This window comes from Cupressus sempervirens, chromosome 4 (assembly GCF_028749045.1).
Source record: "Cupressus sempervirens isolate cs-2001-9-10 chromosome 4, ASM2874904v1, whole genome shotgun sequence".
NCBI classification, from domain to species: domain Eukaryota; kingdom Viridiplantae; phylum Streptophyta; class Pinopsida; order Cupressales; family Cupressaceae; genus Cupressus; species Cupressus sempervirens.
Genome location: NC_143121.1, coordinates 865,858,580 through 865,876,668, shown reverse-complemented (window position 1 = coordinate 865,876,668; position 18,089 = coordinate 865,858,580).

Sequence of the window (18,089 nt, the reverse complement as noted above, 5' to 3'; positions counted from 1 at the left end):
GGGGGTTTTGGGGAAAGACCACTTATTATGACCAAATAGGACCATTCACTAGAGGCAAGTAGTTAAGTTTTTTTTTCCAGTGATTTATGTCAAAATGAATATTCTATGTTATATGATGATGACTAGTTCTTATGTAAGCTCATGTATCATGATTCTTGATGCAACCTATTGAGGGTATTTGTTATGTGATCTATTTGTGATTCCAGTTGCATATATAGAACTAAGATGTTTATGGTGATTTTTATGAGACGCATTTCTATGAGCTTAGGGTAGGTTATCTATGTGTATGTTGGGAACTGGCTTGCAATGGGGGTCAGAGCCCTAAAGAGTTTGCCTATATAACTCATTGTAAGTAGTATAAATAAGTGATAACATGATCATTAATGTGGTTTAAAATGAATTAACAAGATACCAATTATGATACCTCACCCATGCCTCAGGTGCTAGTACAAAACTAGGATGAGAGTAGATAGGGTGCTTGGTTAAAACCTTGCTTCATCAGTATGCCTTGTCTATATGAGAGGATATTGATGCCACATAGAGTCACTAGGAGGTCACAGTCTTGAGAGATTTCTAGGGTAACCTTATAGTTGGCTCATGTGATGACACTTTCCCACATGCATATTAGGTTTCCTACATGTCTTATTGCCTCTGGGATTAGATGTTACCTTGTGTACTTAGTACCTTTGAGATAGATTGATTTCTGGATCTTGAGACTTAGATTCTTGTTGTGATTTATGGATTGAAATCCATTTGGGACTTGAGATTATCTCCTCAACATAATGGGAGTGGGGCTACTTAGGTTCCACAAGGCTGAGAGGTAGTCATTCTTTTCCATTGAGATCTAACAACTGGACATCGATGTTGGATACACTATTGATACAGTGGTTGCATTCTTTCTACTTGATGATTATGTTGCATATTCTTACTCTGATATTTTTTACTTCATTTTTTGAGAACTTACAGGATGTTGTTCTTATCATGATGTATATTCTTTTAGTATCTCATACCTTGTGACATGTGTAGTGGATGACTATGCATCCTTTTGTATTGATATATTCTCTTGTGAGATTTTGGCACATATGGCTATTCCTGTGTCATGGACTTGTTTAATTATTAAACCTAAACTTCATTAAAACTTATATATGTGATTCAACATTATATAACCCTTGAGAAATGTCACTATTATTGCTTTACTTATTTATGTATTGTTAGAAACAATAGTCCACCAAGATAACTGGGGCGGGGGGGGGGGGTGTGAATCAGATATCCAACAATTAATATGTTTATCTTTTTTAAACAAACTTAACCATTCAATCAAAGTAAACAACAACCATAATAACATGCACATAGACAATTACACCAAATTTTTTGACTAGGGAAACCCTTGATCAGAGGAAAAACCCCGGTGGGAATGATGCCCACAAGATGATGTACTAATATAAATATTCCTTGTTAGAGGATGGACCCTATTAGGAGTCTATTACAACATTTATTACATAGAATCCATACTATGAGACTTTGAATCCCTATAAGGAGTTGTAGTACAATGTATGCAAGATGAACCCATTGCCCAAACATACAATTTCAACTACAAGAAGAGCTCACTACTCAAACAAGTAATTTACTATTATGTTATTCTTTCCTTTGTCCTATCAACCAAACCAATCACTGTCAAACTTTGTAGACTAGATCACAAACCCTTAGATCCAAATATCAAACCTCAGATGACTCAGCAAAACCTTGACAATGATGTTTCCTTCACTTCTGCACTACTCTTCTCAACCTCACATTCCACTCTTATTATTGCTTATCATCACTCAAAACCATACCATACGATAAAGGAAAATGTCCTTCCTTAATACCAAGTCCATAATGCAATTCCCTAAGTCAGTTGTTAGACCTTCTTAATCAATCATTATAGGACCACATTAAGAACATGTTACACTTAGCAATAACATTAATCTTCCACTTTACAACTTGGATAATTTTTCATACATGTAATATTATGATGAGTGATCTTAGCCATGTCATCACCAATATGTCTTCTTCATATCCTCAACCTCAATTCTTAGAATAAAAACTCTACTAATAGATATAACAAGTTTACCAGAACATGCCTCTATAAACTCTATCTCAGAACAGACATCACCAAAAATTACATAACTTCTTCTAGACTTATCATTCCTTTTTCTGATGTTAACTGCATATACTAGATACTTAGAAGTATCTCCCATAACCTCGGATAGTTAGAATACTCAACTAGTTGTCCATACCAATTTGATCTTTCCATTGTTCTTCTATCAAATACCACAAAAAATTGCTATGTTGACATCAATGAAAAACTCAATCATGCATGTAACATAACATCATAGTAACATATTTACAATACTCCCCCATATGAATATCATCGGCATTCATGCTTTCAACAATCTTGCAACATGTATGACATGTGTGTTTGAGTTATTGCTTCCGCATTATTATCTCTTGTATGGTTTAATCTTTAAAAATAAATTTTGTTTAGTAAACTTAGCATAATTATAGGTTAATTTCTTTTGGATCCCTAGCTTGATGTTACACACATTATGGGACTTCAGGAAAATAATAAATAAACTATTTTGAATCATCCTATAAAAATCCACATGAATGCCTAATTTTGTAACCCAAGCATTAGCAATTCATATGTAAAAAAATGGAGGGTAAGGATTCTTTGCCCATACATACAAAGGAAAATAACAATGTTTCCAAATCGAGATTGTTCAAATTGAATTGCTTTAACCATATTCACATTGGGTGAAAGAGAGAGGGTCTTCAATTCACTGGGGGAAGACTTACTGTCACCTCCTCCTCTCGATTTATTAGGCTTGGTAAGGCCTCTATGACTAGGTCCACCTCCATTGGTTGTGGGTCTTCCAAATTCTCCTCGAGCCCCCACACCCGATGTTGAGAAAAACTCCCCATTAAAACACGTCGAGGCAAGGCACACTATAGTTAAGTTCTCTATAACAATAGGTTTGTATGAGAGTTTGAGTTGAGTAGAAGTCAAAGGGTCTGACCCTTTAGAAACCTCACTGCCATTTTTATCTACAATAATCAATTAATCAATATTCCCCTTCATAATACCAACATCATCCATCTAGAAACTTTCACACAGATGAAATGGATAAAGAAATCATAAACTAGAGCATAGTGGGGTACAAAAAATACACTGTCCAAACCACAAACACAACCCACAGAGAACAATGACTTTTGAAAACATGCAAATAAAAAACACAATAAAGACACTAAGCACCCAAAACCCACAAAGAAGGCCTAAAGAAAGTTAACAGAACATGTACAATTGTTAAGACAGTGTGTCCAACAGCTATACAAAGCTCCTCTTTTTTGAGGACTTTCCTATGGGTGGAAGCACAAACCTGTGTCACCCTTTGTGATATACACAAGGGTTTCGACCAAAACAGTTTCGGTCAAAACTATTTCGGCTGAAACAATTTTGGCCAAACATACATGACACTTTCTTGCACCAACGTGGCAACCAAGGTTTTGACTAAAACTATTCTGGCTAAAAGGGTTTTGACTAGAACATACCTAATTTTATAAATACCCCAAAAACTCTCTTGAGCAGTCATTTTCACTGTTGATTTCATTGTAGCGGTCACTAGGGCAGTCATAGTGTCTCAACCGTAATAGGTAGTTGAATTTTTTTATTTTTTTTAATTTTTTTTTAATGTTTTTTAGTTATTAGATGATAATATTAATTAAATGGATTATTTTTAAATGTTTTATTAATTAAATTAAGTATATTTTAAATGTTTTTTTTAGTGGTTGATAATAAAGCATTAGTTACATTTTACAAAACATTAACATAGTAAACATTTTACAAAACATTAGCATAGAGTTTAGTAGTTGATAATAAAATATTAGTTACATTTTACAAAACATTAACATAGTACACATTAACAACAAATCTATTAGTTACATTTTACAAAACATTAATATTCAACAAACCTATTAGTTACATTTTAGAAAACATTAACATAGTAAACATTAATGTTTAACAAACAAGTATTAGTTACATTTAAATACAAAACATTAACATAGTAAACATTAATGTTCAACAAACCTATTACTTACATTTTAGAAAACATTAACATAGTACAGATTAATAGCAAACCTATTGGTTACATTTTAGAAAACATTAACATAGTAAACATTAGTTCAACAAATTTATTAGTTAAATTTTACAAAATATTAACATAGTAAACCAATACATGTCCTTTAAATAACATTACATTTTAGAAACCTATTAGTTACATTTTAGAAAATATTAACATAGTAAATGTAGATGTACTAAATAACATACATGCATATTTTTTATTCACATACATGAGCTAGATGTGCATATTTGAGCTAGATCTACTAAATAACATGTGCATATTTTTAGTTACATGTAACTTTGTACATATTCATCTACATACCTATTTTAAATTAAATTTAACTTTCAGTTTTATATGTACTTATGTATGTATATCTTAACTCTGCATTCATAGATATCTAGATCTTTGCATATATATCATTATGGCATCTGGTACTGGTGGAGAACATATGTCCTTAAGGGAGGCTAGTGTTCATGGAGGGGGTCCTAGTGCTGAGTCAAGAATAGCACATAGATAGACATCATCTACTGAGGAGAGATAGCGCTTATTTACAGATACTCTTGCTAGATTATCTTGTGCTTTTGAGTATCTTGATTCTACATTGTTAGCTTCTACCACTCTCCCTAAGAGGGAGAAGGTTGTTTCTATTAGAGATGAGTTGTGCCAGATGATTGACACGATCTCTAGGTACAACCCATTTGATGATATTAGTATTGAGACATTTTACTCTTCCCTTTCTCACAGTGTCACTAGCATTGTGAAGTATTCACAGATTGATAGTTAGGTCTCCACCGCTATGGTGAAGACCATGTTTTCCTACTATATAGATAGGCCTAGGGTTAGAGGTTATTTAGTGACAAAGTGTATAGATCCACTCGTCGCTCCATTTATGTATCCTCGGTGGTTAGCCGCACATCACAAATGGCCACAGAAGGATGAGTTTCCCCTTTATTTCTGCAAACAATTGTTTGCAAAATTTCATTTACATCAAGATGTTGACTATACAGATTTTCTAGGTCATGTTGGATAGGGTAGAGGCTAACTGTCAAAGAGATTTAGACCTATGGACACCCATGCGCCCGTTAATAAATGGGAAATGGTGGGTCCAAACCTTTTGGTCATGCCGAGAGGTCCATAGATGACTGTTGTAGGTTTGAGTGTTCCTGGTGATACAGTCAAGACTCAAATATAGTCTAGCATTGCCATAGTTGTCACATAGTTATAGAAGATATCTTCAAATAGATGTGGTAGATACATGTTACGATCTCATGGTCCTGTTTCGACAAGTGCATCCTCTAGCACAAGAGCTAATGATCTATATGAGATGGCTGATCTACCATTGCCACTAGAGGTTTTAGCCATATCAGATATGGATGCATTGTGTCATATGTCATCTTATTTAGTATCTGGTCTTCTTGGAGCATATCAAGCATTGTCAACGGTCACAGGGATTCCTCTTCATGACATTGGTGGAGACATCAGCCATATTTTGTCATGCATAGTAGGACCACAGCCCTCATAGGGACAAGAGGATATCCCTACACATTCTATAGCACCTTCTCCTATAGAGGGCCATACAGCTCTTGTCCCCACAGCAGTCCCCACACCTACTTGGGATTCTGTAGCTCCTACTCCTGCTCTTGCTCCTGCACAACCTAGCCTTAGAGCACCTAGATTTTGTGATTTAGAGATCACTCTATCACTACATGACTCATATATTAGTCATATTGGTAGAGCATTACATTATGATATGGTAAATATTGTAAATTTATATATGTTTATATTTATTTGTTACTATAAAATTTACACATACATATTCTTGAGTGATTCAATTTAACTTGTGTGTACATATACATGTGCGTTCTATAGGGTCTTAGTGATAGTCTGTTGCCTTTTGGAGATCTTTAGACCTCGAAAGATCCTCCACGACAAGAGTCATAGGTATGTTATGTATTTTTTATTATATTTCTTTCATTTGACGTGCAGGGTGTAGATCCAGGTCATAGAGCCTTTTGGGGTCAAGGATCAGGAGGGGGATGTGATTGACGTTAGTTTACACATACATGTCTATTTCATTGATGTTGCCAAGATATTTTATATATATACATGTACATGTCATTTCAGATACTTTTAAATCTAGAGATGTATGTTATATCTTAGATACATGTGTTATTTTATAGATACTTTTATATGGATATATGTATGTTATTTCAAATACATGTCTTATTTCAAATACTTTTTTATGGATGTACATGTTATTTCAGATACATTTGATGAATGCATGTGGTATTTTAAAGATATTTGATGTCATATTTTGGAGACATTTTATATGGCATTTTGGATACATTTTACCCACGTATGTATACATTATTTCATAGATGTGTTATTTCATGTATAGATGTACATATTATGTTTGTGTTGAATGTATACATATGTTTTCAATATTTAATCAATAAATTTAATGCATGTATTTAAGAATATAACTAAAGAGTATTAGAACTTAATGTCTTATGTATGTACACATGTTAAATTGATCTTTGAATGTCTTAATGTTCTATGTTTATGTACATGTGTTATTCATGTTTATGTATATGTGTTATTTAGATTGATGTGTGTGTGTGTGTGTGTGTGTGTGTGTGTGTGTGTGTGTGTGTGTGTGTGTGTGTGTGTGTATCAATAAATTTAATACATAAATTCAATATATATTTCAATAAATTTAATACGTAAATTCAATATATATAATTTCAATAAATTTAATACATATTTAATTCAATAAATTTAATACATAAATTCAATATATATTTTGAAATAAATTTAATACATAAATTCAATAAATTTAATACATAAATTCAATATATTTATGTATATTTTATTCCATAGATGTATGTAACTATTTTCATGTGTTAAATGTACAGACGTATATTTTTTCAATATTTATGTAAATATGTATATGTTATTGTTTTTAATGCCTTAATCTAAGTATAATTAATTATATTAAATAATGACAGTCCTAAGAGCAACATATACATGTACATGTGTAACATATAAAGAGTATAACATAGAATATAACATATACATGTAAGAACATATAACTTAGAATTTATAAATCTAGAGTATAACATAGAATATAACATAAATACATTTATTAACAATCATATGTATCTTGAAAACATAAACAATGTATATAGATTTTTCCAAAACATGTGTCTAATTTCACATATCCAAGATAAATGATCCAATATATACAAATTTATAAAACAAATATTCTGTCAATGTTAAATGTGAAAGTATAATCTAGCTATATAGGCATAGCTGAACTAAAGCTCGACAATAATTACATAGGTAAACTAGAGCTCCACAAACAATGTATTGTTAGGATCCTCTCTAGTTTTTATTATCTCTAGAAGTTTTCCATGTTCTTCAATAGACAGTTTCCACTTTTGATTTCCAAGATGTCCTCTTCTTTGTATTGCTTCAAATTGTAACTTTGTTGCTATAACATGGTTACTGTAATGTAAAACTTTTTCTCCAGGCTTGTATTCAATAAATTCAATGCCACTATCAATTACCCTTGTTTGTTGATAATATGTTCCTTCAATAACAACTGATTGAATTGGATATGATTGTCCATCAGCATCTATAGTTCCTTCTAGCAACTTGTGTTTTGCTTTTTTGCATCTTAAAAGATAATAGTCCACATTTTCCACATTATCTAATAAGGCTTGAACTGCAAAAATATCTCTTGCATGTATATAAAAATATAGATGAATATAAATTAATTTTAAAATGAATATGCATGTATATTAATTTATATATATGTACTATAATATATACACACAAACCTGCCATAACTAAATTAGAAATGTGCTCATAATCAGCTAAATATACAGGATCATGAATGTCAATGTCAATGTCAGCATCTTCAAAAGGAGGCTTTCTAACTATCTCTTTCAAATCCCAATGTGAAACATATCCATTAACAATATTTTCACATGCACTCACTGGATTGTCCTTAATGTAGTCATCACAAAAACATGTTTTCTCTCTTACTTTAATTACTGGAGGTTTATGGTTTCCTGTAGTCATCACTTGATGCAAACTTCTAAAACTAGGGATCATTTGACAATTGTAAGGATTAGATCGATCTATATCTATTACAAATACATTAAAAATAATTGTCATATTTCAAAATATTTATATCTAATATAAAACTGAACAATTTGAAAAATACATTTAAAAATAAATTAACTTAGAACTCACCTTTCATTTCCCAAAAGTAATGCTTACTGTATTCAGTATCTCGAGTAGCAAAATGAAATTTGCACCATTCAACAATTTGATTTGCACTCTCTATCCTATTCCTTGTATGCACATACAATATGCATATATATAAAATTTAAAAGTATATATGCTACTAGTATTAAACATGCACATTAAATGCATATATTTACCTGCAAGTTCATGTTGTCGAAGCACACGCTTTATACATTCTCTTGCTCCATCATGATCCCCTTTTCCATGTCCACTTTCAAAGAAATTCCATAAAAACCTAACATTGGTTCTAGCATGTTGCATTGTTAACCAATTAAATGCTTTTGTAGATTTGAATTGTCCTGTGAACATGAAACATGATAAGTATCTACAATTATCTGTGTACATATATCAAATCAAAAAAGGCACATGTCTACAAATAAATATAAGTTAAAATAAAGTTAAATAAATGTGTAAGTTCATGTATACTAACCTGCACATCCATTAGACCAAATCTAGTGCTCTGAAACATTTATTCCACGATTTCTGAGATCTTTAGAGAAAATTGCAAAACAATGAGCCACATAACTTCTATCATGAACTCTATCATCACTAATATAGAAATGAACCTCTTTGATGATGATGCGTTCATTTTCATCCAACCTTTCTATCTGATCCACCTCAAATTGTGCATGTCTATAGGTCACTTGCACAAATATTGCAACTTGTTCAGAATGATAATATTGCCCTTGAAGCTTTGTTTGAGGTGAAAATGTATAATTCTCATAAAAATCTACAACTAAAAGTATACAACCAAGTGGAAAACAATTTTTGGAATCATGAAACTATTTAGCTTGCCATCGTGCAACATGACAATGTTGGATATGTGGATATATCAATGGACGAAACTTGGTCATAAACTCATCATAATGCAATTCACTCTCCTTCAATACATTTTTTTTGGATTCATCTCCTATCTTATTTTGGTATGTCTCATACTCATATCTCATCCATGAGACTAGTGTGGATTCATTAATATTCTCAATTTGCATTTCAGAAAATTTGTGTAAATCTCCATAATCTTCACACTAATTTTTGATGCATTACACTTTGAACTCATCTGAGTCTTCTAATTTATCACATAAAATGGACTTCACAAATTGTGTTGTACTACTAGGGATGACCAAATTAGGATCAAGTACTGTCGTAACTTTTTTATATGATTGCAAGTGTAGACCAAATTCAACATGATTTTGATAACAACAAGTTTCACGCATCTTATTTATGCATACAAAGGAAGGATGTAAACTCTCAAACATTCTCTAACATATTTTGACATTTGAAAATTCTTGCTTGAATGTTTGAAATAATTCATTTTGAGTTATATCTATGAAATGTTTTGGATGTTCAATTTTGGCCCCTGTCTCTTAATCTTTAATTTGTATAGTATCACTCCTGTTGGAAGAAACACGAGAATGTGTCATCCAAAATTCAATAACTTGTCTTTTCACATCTTCAAAAATTCTATCTTTTAGAGGAATTCTACAAATATTCACCTAGTTATTCTCAATGTTATCATCTAGCATATTTCTCCTCTTGATGTATCTCTAAATAGTTCTTCTAGATATATGTATTACATCAATTGCGCATACCTATTTTCTATCTGTCAATTTTCTACTAGATATAGTAGTCATCAATGCTCTATGTGCATTACTCAAATAACCTCCTCGAGTTGTGTTGTCAATTTTTTTATAAGCATTTTGCAAGTTTTCAACTATTGTTTTATTAATATTATGCACATGGTTTTTCCTGTTATCAACACCCAACAACTCTAAAATAGGTCTCATATCTTTTCTCCTAAATAACTTGACAAATAATTGTGCCTGTCCAAATATACTTTTATCTTTGAAATATTCATCTGACATGTTCTGACAATGCTTTCTAATAGTGTTATCATTTATCAAATATTTAGATGGAATTTGGTTAAAAAGTAGTTCCTCATCCAATCCATCAAATTTGTTATGCCTTCTAATTTGTTTCTATCAGTAGAACTGCCAATTTCTTCCTCTTCATTACTTTCATTCTCTTCATGAATCTCATCTTGTTTAGGAATTTTAGTAGGTTGGTTTTGGTTATGTTTAGTATGACCTTTCATTTTGTCATCTCTTTTCCTATCATATTTCCTTGATCTTTTCCTTTTACTTCCCATTGAATACTTTTATCTATAGAACAAAAAAAAACTAGATTTTGAATACTAAATACCAGTTAATGTTTCAATTTAGAATACATAAAAATAAAAAATAAGTAGACGGGAAAAAACACCTTACAAATATTCGATCCTTTGTGATTCTGACGATTTCTGTGAAATAATTGCTGAAAATGACTTCAAAAATTGTCATCTTCTGAAAATGCTCTTCTATTTTTTGTTATTTTCTATATTTATTAAAATAAACACAAATGTTGTTTGTTACATGAAACAGTTTGAGATTAAGTTATTTTATACTTGAAACCATCAAACTAACCGCTAGCGGTTAGTTGGGCCAATAGGGGTTCTGGCCGAAACTATTTCGGCTAGAACAATTTTAGCCGTAAGAGTTTTGGATGGAACTACCTATGGGGCATCCTAGGTGGTAGCCACATGAGCAAAAAATAAGAATTGTTGCAAACTTCTCACTTTGAAGGCCAACTTACTAAATTGAAGTTTTTTTTTTTAACTAAAATATAGTTTTGTAGGTCTCAGAGTCAAGATTATGATCATATAATTTTTTTATTGTTTTGATTATGGATAATATGTTATAATTTGAAAATATTACAAGTAGGTATTTTAAGATTCATGAAGTTCTCTATTCAAAAATAAGAAAAAAATAGTAAATCATGTCCAAAAATTATTATTTTTTAATATTGCACTAGAGGAGAGAGTCTTCTTCAAGAATATGTAATTTGTTTTAAAAAATATGTAGATTTGATAGGAAAAGTTTAACGGGAGAAAAACATTGTCAATTTCTAATAACTTTGACTTTGACCAGTTATAACTTGAAAAATATCAACCAAATTTCATTTTTTCTTTTTTGATGCACTAGGTATACATGTTGACTCTAACATATTCAAAAATTGGACCAAAATATGGAAATTTCCATATATTTGTTTGACAGCAAGAAAAACTCTATATTTTTAGTAATTTAAAAAAATTAAAAAATAGACTTTAAAAATTAAAAAATAGATAAAATTTTCACTCAATTTTTTTTATAGACATAAACTTTATCTAGTTTTACACATTTCATTAGTTTACATCATCTTCAAATTCTAAGCACAAATGCCACTTTTATGTCATTAAAGTTGAGGACTTTAAATACTGATATTACTTCTCCTTTATAAAAGGTGACATAGATTTGTGCTTTTACCCAAATAATTTATCAATGATGAGCTGAATGGGGGGCAAAAATGGCCAACAGGAACCACATTGCACTCTTGCTTTGATCCCTAGGGAAATTTTATGATAATTATTCATTCAAATGCTGGAAATATTTTTTTGTTTTCCTCTACTATTAGTTTTTATTGATTATAAGGAGGTTAGGTTCTAAATTCTTAAAATTTTCAATATTGAAATCCATTTAGTGAAAACATACTTTGAATGGAGATGACAATCTATGACTAGCCTAATTCTGTTTGTTCATTCTTTTGTAGGACCTTGATCTGAATGTTGTGGGAGACCCTCTCATTGACTCATATATTCCCACTACAAGACATGAGAACATACCAAAGAGTATGCATAAAAATAATGTAATTTTATATGGAAATGATTGCACAAATATTTCCAATATGGCAAGACAAAACTTTGAAATCCAAATGTTAGAAGAAGATCTTGCTACAAATTCTAAGGAGACTTCTTTGGAGGGATCACATAAATTCAAAGATACTAGAGGCAATAGGTTGGGACATATTATTTATGATAGAGAAGAAGATGGATTCCAATGTGTTCCTCCATTGATAAGTTATCTCCTGACTCTTATGTAAGTTGCATGAAGAAGAAAGTTATGAGTGAGAAATCTCATATTGTCATGCATGCATATTACCACATTTTGCTTCACACTTGTGCAAGTCAATGCATTTTTTCTACATCGATGTGTATTAAAAATTGAAAAAGAATTTGGTTCCATTGAAGATCGTATTGCAAGGATTTTGAAGGAAAACTCATGAAAGCTAAAATCTAGTGGCAAGAAGAATATGATCTCCAGAAAGTCTAATGACACCTTCGTTAGTGTATTTTAAGATCCTAGAAAGTTAAGAGTGGGAAATATCATATTGTCATGCATGTAGATTACTACATTTTGCTTCGTGCTTGTGCAAGGGTTATCAAAGTGAATATGTTTTTTCTACATCAATGTATATTGAAAATAGAAAAAGAACTTTGTTTCATTGAAAATTGTATTGAAGAGATCTTGAAGGAAAATCTGTGAAAGTTAAAAGCTCGTGGAAAGAAGATTATGATCTACAAAAAGCCTAATTATGCCTTCATTAGTGTACTTCAGAATCCTACACAAACTGAGATTCTTTGTGTAGTTCATTGGGATAGAGGAAATAGTTGGTTATATTTGTTAAGACTTTTTTAGCATCGTTACTAGCTAAATTGAATTATTATTTTTCCTCGAGGACACATGTATGATTAGGGATAACTTGAAATATTCATAGCATGCAATTTGATTGTAATCCATTATCATATTGCAAGGACTTTGAAAGAAAATTTGAAAAGGTGAAAATGGAGTGGCAAAAAGGACAATGATCTAGGAAATTTGTTGATGCCTTTGTTGGTGAATTTCAAAATCTAACACAAATGACATTCTTGGCTTACACTTGTGTGCACATGTTGGTCTAGAAAGTGAATATATATGTATGTATGTATGTATGTATGTATGTATGTACATATTCATAAATATACAAATACAATGTAATTAGGTTTTGTTTTTTACATTTGTTTTTAAGTTTCCAAAATCCTATAATTAGATTCTTTTTATGTAAATCTTGTAATCGTTACATCTAATGAAACTTCATATCCCTGAGGCACTTACTCAAGGTGATCATGTGCCCTTTACAAGAGTTATATGTATATTTTCTTAGTGACATATTTCCAAATAGTACTCATGCCACGTGCATGTTGCATACTTTCACAAAATTTACAATTGTTTTTATTAGCCTACTCTTTCCCTATTGCAATAAATTAATTAAATAGTCTACATTGATTCCAATTATAATAAGCATGATAATATAAAATCCTATGAGAAAATGCATGGGAGGATAATGTTTTTATTTCTAATTTTGCTAGGGTTTATGGTTAGTATCTCTGTAATGCAAGCTAAATCAGAAGTTGACACACGCACACACATCTATATTTGATTTTTCATGCATAACAAGTCGAAAATGTTAGTTAAATCATAAATAGAAACATATAGACATGCATGTATTCATATATAATACTTTTTAGTTTTGAAAGATTCACTTATTCAGTTAGTGCAATTGAGTGAAAAGTTATGTCTGTTTGAATTAGTTTCATGTGATAAGCTATAATGAAAATTTCAAATTGGTATAACTATAGTTAGAATATTGACATCTATTTTATCATAGTTACTTGTACAAAGAAATGTGTATTTTCTTGTATGAATAAATGTGTATATCCTCACATTTATTACTATTGAGTATAGATGATCATACACATGTAATTATTGCATACATATTTTTCTTATGGTAGAGGAATAGGGTTCTTTAATCCCATGTAACAAACTCCTTGTAAAATAGATATGTGGGACTGAGAGTCGCTAAATTACCCAACTTGTAAGTAATGTTCAAGTGTCAAATTCTTAGCTACAATCAAATTCTTAGCTGCAAATTAGTCCTTGCTTGCATGGGTAGAGACTAATGTTTTTGTCTCCACCTAATGCAATTACTTTAGTTTTAAAATTGTGGCCTTTAATACATTAAAACATTTCCTATAGTTTGAACTATTCTTTATTTTTAAATCTAATTTTTATTATTTCCTTCTATTTTCTAATTGGTCACTTGCAATTTTCCTAGGGTTTCAAGATTTTCTCATTAAAATTTCTGACCAAAAAAATCCTAAGCAATGGGCTACAAGTAGTGAAAAAATCTGAAACATTCACTAAGTTAAAAAATAAATATATTGTTTTATAGACTGAGAATGAAAAAAACATTGGATAAAAGGGTAGGACGCAGAAACTGGCACCCATTGAGTCCATGGACGTTGTAGCTCCTATTGTGCCACCAACCAGAAGCTCTCCAAAAAAACTAGTGTAAGCACCTCATTTTTGTAAAGAGCTTCTTGTTGATGTCATTACCAACTAAAAATACTAGAACACTTCTAGAGTAAGCTGAATTGACCTCCAATGGACAAGCAACATCACCTTGAAAATAATCAATTTTGAACAAGTTTTTCATGGCTCCAGCCAAAATTGTGGGGCATGATATCTCCTCTTCCTAATAGTGGCAGTCCAGTTTTAGATTTTTTAGATTGTCTGCAGAGCCTTGATGGATAGGACAATTAGATTTGGATGATATAGATTTTAGTTACATCTGAGTTAGCAAGTAAATGACACAAAAGTAACTCCATTCTCTATGGCATGGAGGAAATATATTTTAAAATGTAACCCAAATACAAGTTGTCCCTTCTTAACATGACTAAGAAAGAGAAATAGATGTTGAACTATATTTCATAAAGTTTGGGATCCATTTGAATATTACTAAGGTCAAAAGAAGCTCTTCTTCCACTAGAGCTATAAGCTTTCTCACCTGTGCAGGGTAAATTATCTCTACAGCACATAAATAAAAGAAGCCTCACAACCATTTAATTTTTTTCCATTTCTTCGAACAAACCCTAAACCCTGAATACCCTAAAATTTCCCATTCAAAAAATAGTTCACATCCTTTGTCTATGCTAAGTTGCTAACAAATTTTGCATAATGTCTTCTATATTAATATATGGCATTACAACATTCTTAATGTTACATTGAAGACTCCACAACTAACATCCTTAAAGGCAATCATTTATTTTTTGGTAATAATTTTTGTTTTAGTAATAAAGTAAATAGTAAGTAGATAAAAGTCCTAAAATTTCAATTACATCATAAGGATCTGTAGAAAGATTATCAACAATCCCTAACCTAGACCCACAAAAAATAAACAAGTTGAAGTGCAAAATTTTCTTTGTAGCACAATTACAAGCTCTAAACATACCCACCAAGCCACTATATTAGCATTTCATTACAAATTTGATGTTGGTAGAGCCAGAATTACACCAAAAATAAAGAAACATGGCTTCTTCTCTATAATCTCTCATGCATTCATTCCTTCATGTGTTACACCTAGATCAAAACATCATTTTACATAAACAACAAAAATGGTTCCCAACCTACTTCCACCCAGATCTATGTGAGACCCCAAAGCCCCTTTGTTGATCAGAAAAAATTGGCAGTAGGGAATGCTGTCATGTAAAGTGTTCTCCATGAACCAATAGACTATTATTGCCAATCCCATGTAGCCTAGACCACCCTAAAAACTGCTAACACCATGCCAACACCCCAATTTTAGTCGCTAAATGTCAACAAGAAGAAAGTAGAGAGGAGCTCATAAACTTCAAACTTTCATTTTTGGGTACCTGCTCCAGTGATATTTTCCTAACTCACAATTCTAATTTTTTTCTTGTAAAGTGATGTAGAGAGCTCTCCTTTGGAACCCCTTTTTAAGGAATAAATTAACTAGAGAAGCTTCAACAGAGGGCTCAAAGCATCACAAACAAAATTTTACAACAAGCTCATGATCCAAATATGCCTTATTTTAGTTCAACTTGCTTCTATTAGTGATGATCTGACAAATACAATGCATTAGTACTCTATTTATAAAGAGAAATAACATTCTTGAATTAGAAAAATATTATGCATCTTCACAAAGAATAAGTATCATCATGCATCATCATATCCTTAGCATTTAGCTCAACTCAAATATAACACCCCTAGCTATACCTAGAATAAACCAATGTTGCTCATCAAATGTAGGCATATCAACTCCTTTTTTTGAATGAGCAACACTACATCATATATCTCAATCGCATTCCTATGTTGCACTCACCTTATAGATTTGTGTGTGTGTGTGTGTGTGTGTGTGTGTATATTGTGGGGATACCACAACAATAAGGAGTATTTTTTTATGGTCAAAGACCCAATATCTATCATGCAACTTATTGATCCCATATGATATCTCCTTTTCCATCCCCATTACAAGAACTTGACTAATTCAATACAATCCCACATAATACCATCTTAAGAATATGTTGTTTTGCATGTAGCTTGATTGCATCACACATTTTAATGCCCAGCCAATCAAAAAATAATCTCCACACGTGTTCCTTAACCATTTTAATATATTTCACATTCATGCCATCAAATTGTCTCTTTAACAATTTTTCTTAATATTATTATAACTACTCACTTAGATAAATACTTCCATGGTAGCTGACCACTTTACAAATACAACTTTCTTGGTAGCTTTGATGGCAGCCTTCATAGGGAGGATTTTCAATAATAAAAAATTCAGCATCCATTAAATTGCTCCCTCCATTATAAAACTTATTATCTAGTTCACTCTGAAGATCATTTATACTATACCAATTATTATAAGGATTGGAGAAAATAAAAAGAATAGTTCACAAAAATCCTTCTTGCAATCTTGTTGAAGAAAATGACATAAAACCTCTATATTTCTAAACTAAAGAAAGATGGATTAAATTTTAGAGCACATCTATAAAACTCAACTAAGGTGGCTTCTTTTCCTATATGCTTGCAACATATAATTACATCCTATTTAATTAACAATTTTGTCTACCAATGAATTTAGTTTGAGATTATGACTGGTGGCAAATGATCGTTATACAAGAAAAGCTCTTCATTGATCATCTACATGTTGAGGGCTTTCAGTTGTTCCTTTACATTATTTGTGTCTTTATTTGGAGGCCACAATAAAACCATTTCTACCAGTTCTAAGGATATTTTGGAAGAATAATTACTTGCATAACTATAGCCACAATTTTACTATGTTAGAAGGTATTGATTTAAGGAATAAAGTAAATGATCTCTTATTTTCACATTGAACCACTAAAATGAATATCATATACCCTTACACATCTAGTGTTCTATTACAAAATAAAATAACCATCTTCAGTAAAATGTGATCTAACATCTTTGGAAATTTTAGAAAAGATTGATCACATTTATACCACTATATCATAAGCACCAAAGTTTGAGTATGAATTTTTGAGTTTGAAGTAGTTACTCAACTTTTCCAAGTGAATGAGAAAAATTGGAGTCACTTTGGGTGATAACACCTAATGTGGAGGTATATTTCACACAAATGCACATTAGGATTTAGGACTACATTGGGGATAGTTGGGAAACAATTGTATCATAGCCTGGTTAGTTGCAAAATTCTTCAAACTGCCATTTTATTTCTAGGTTTTACTAATTCTTTCATTCTTGATTTGGGTCAGCTAATTTTACACTAGTCAGTACAACCAAGCTGAAAAGTATCATAGTTATCATTCTATGTCTTTGTTTCTATTTAATAGACACCTTCATTCTTTCACATTAGGCTCTATGACTAAATTGGGAATAACTGAGCTAT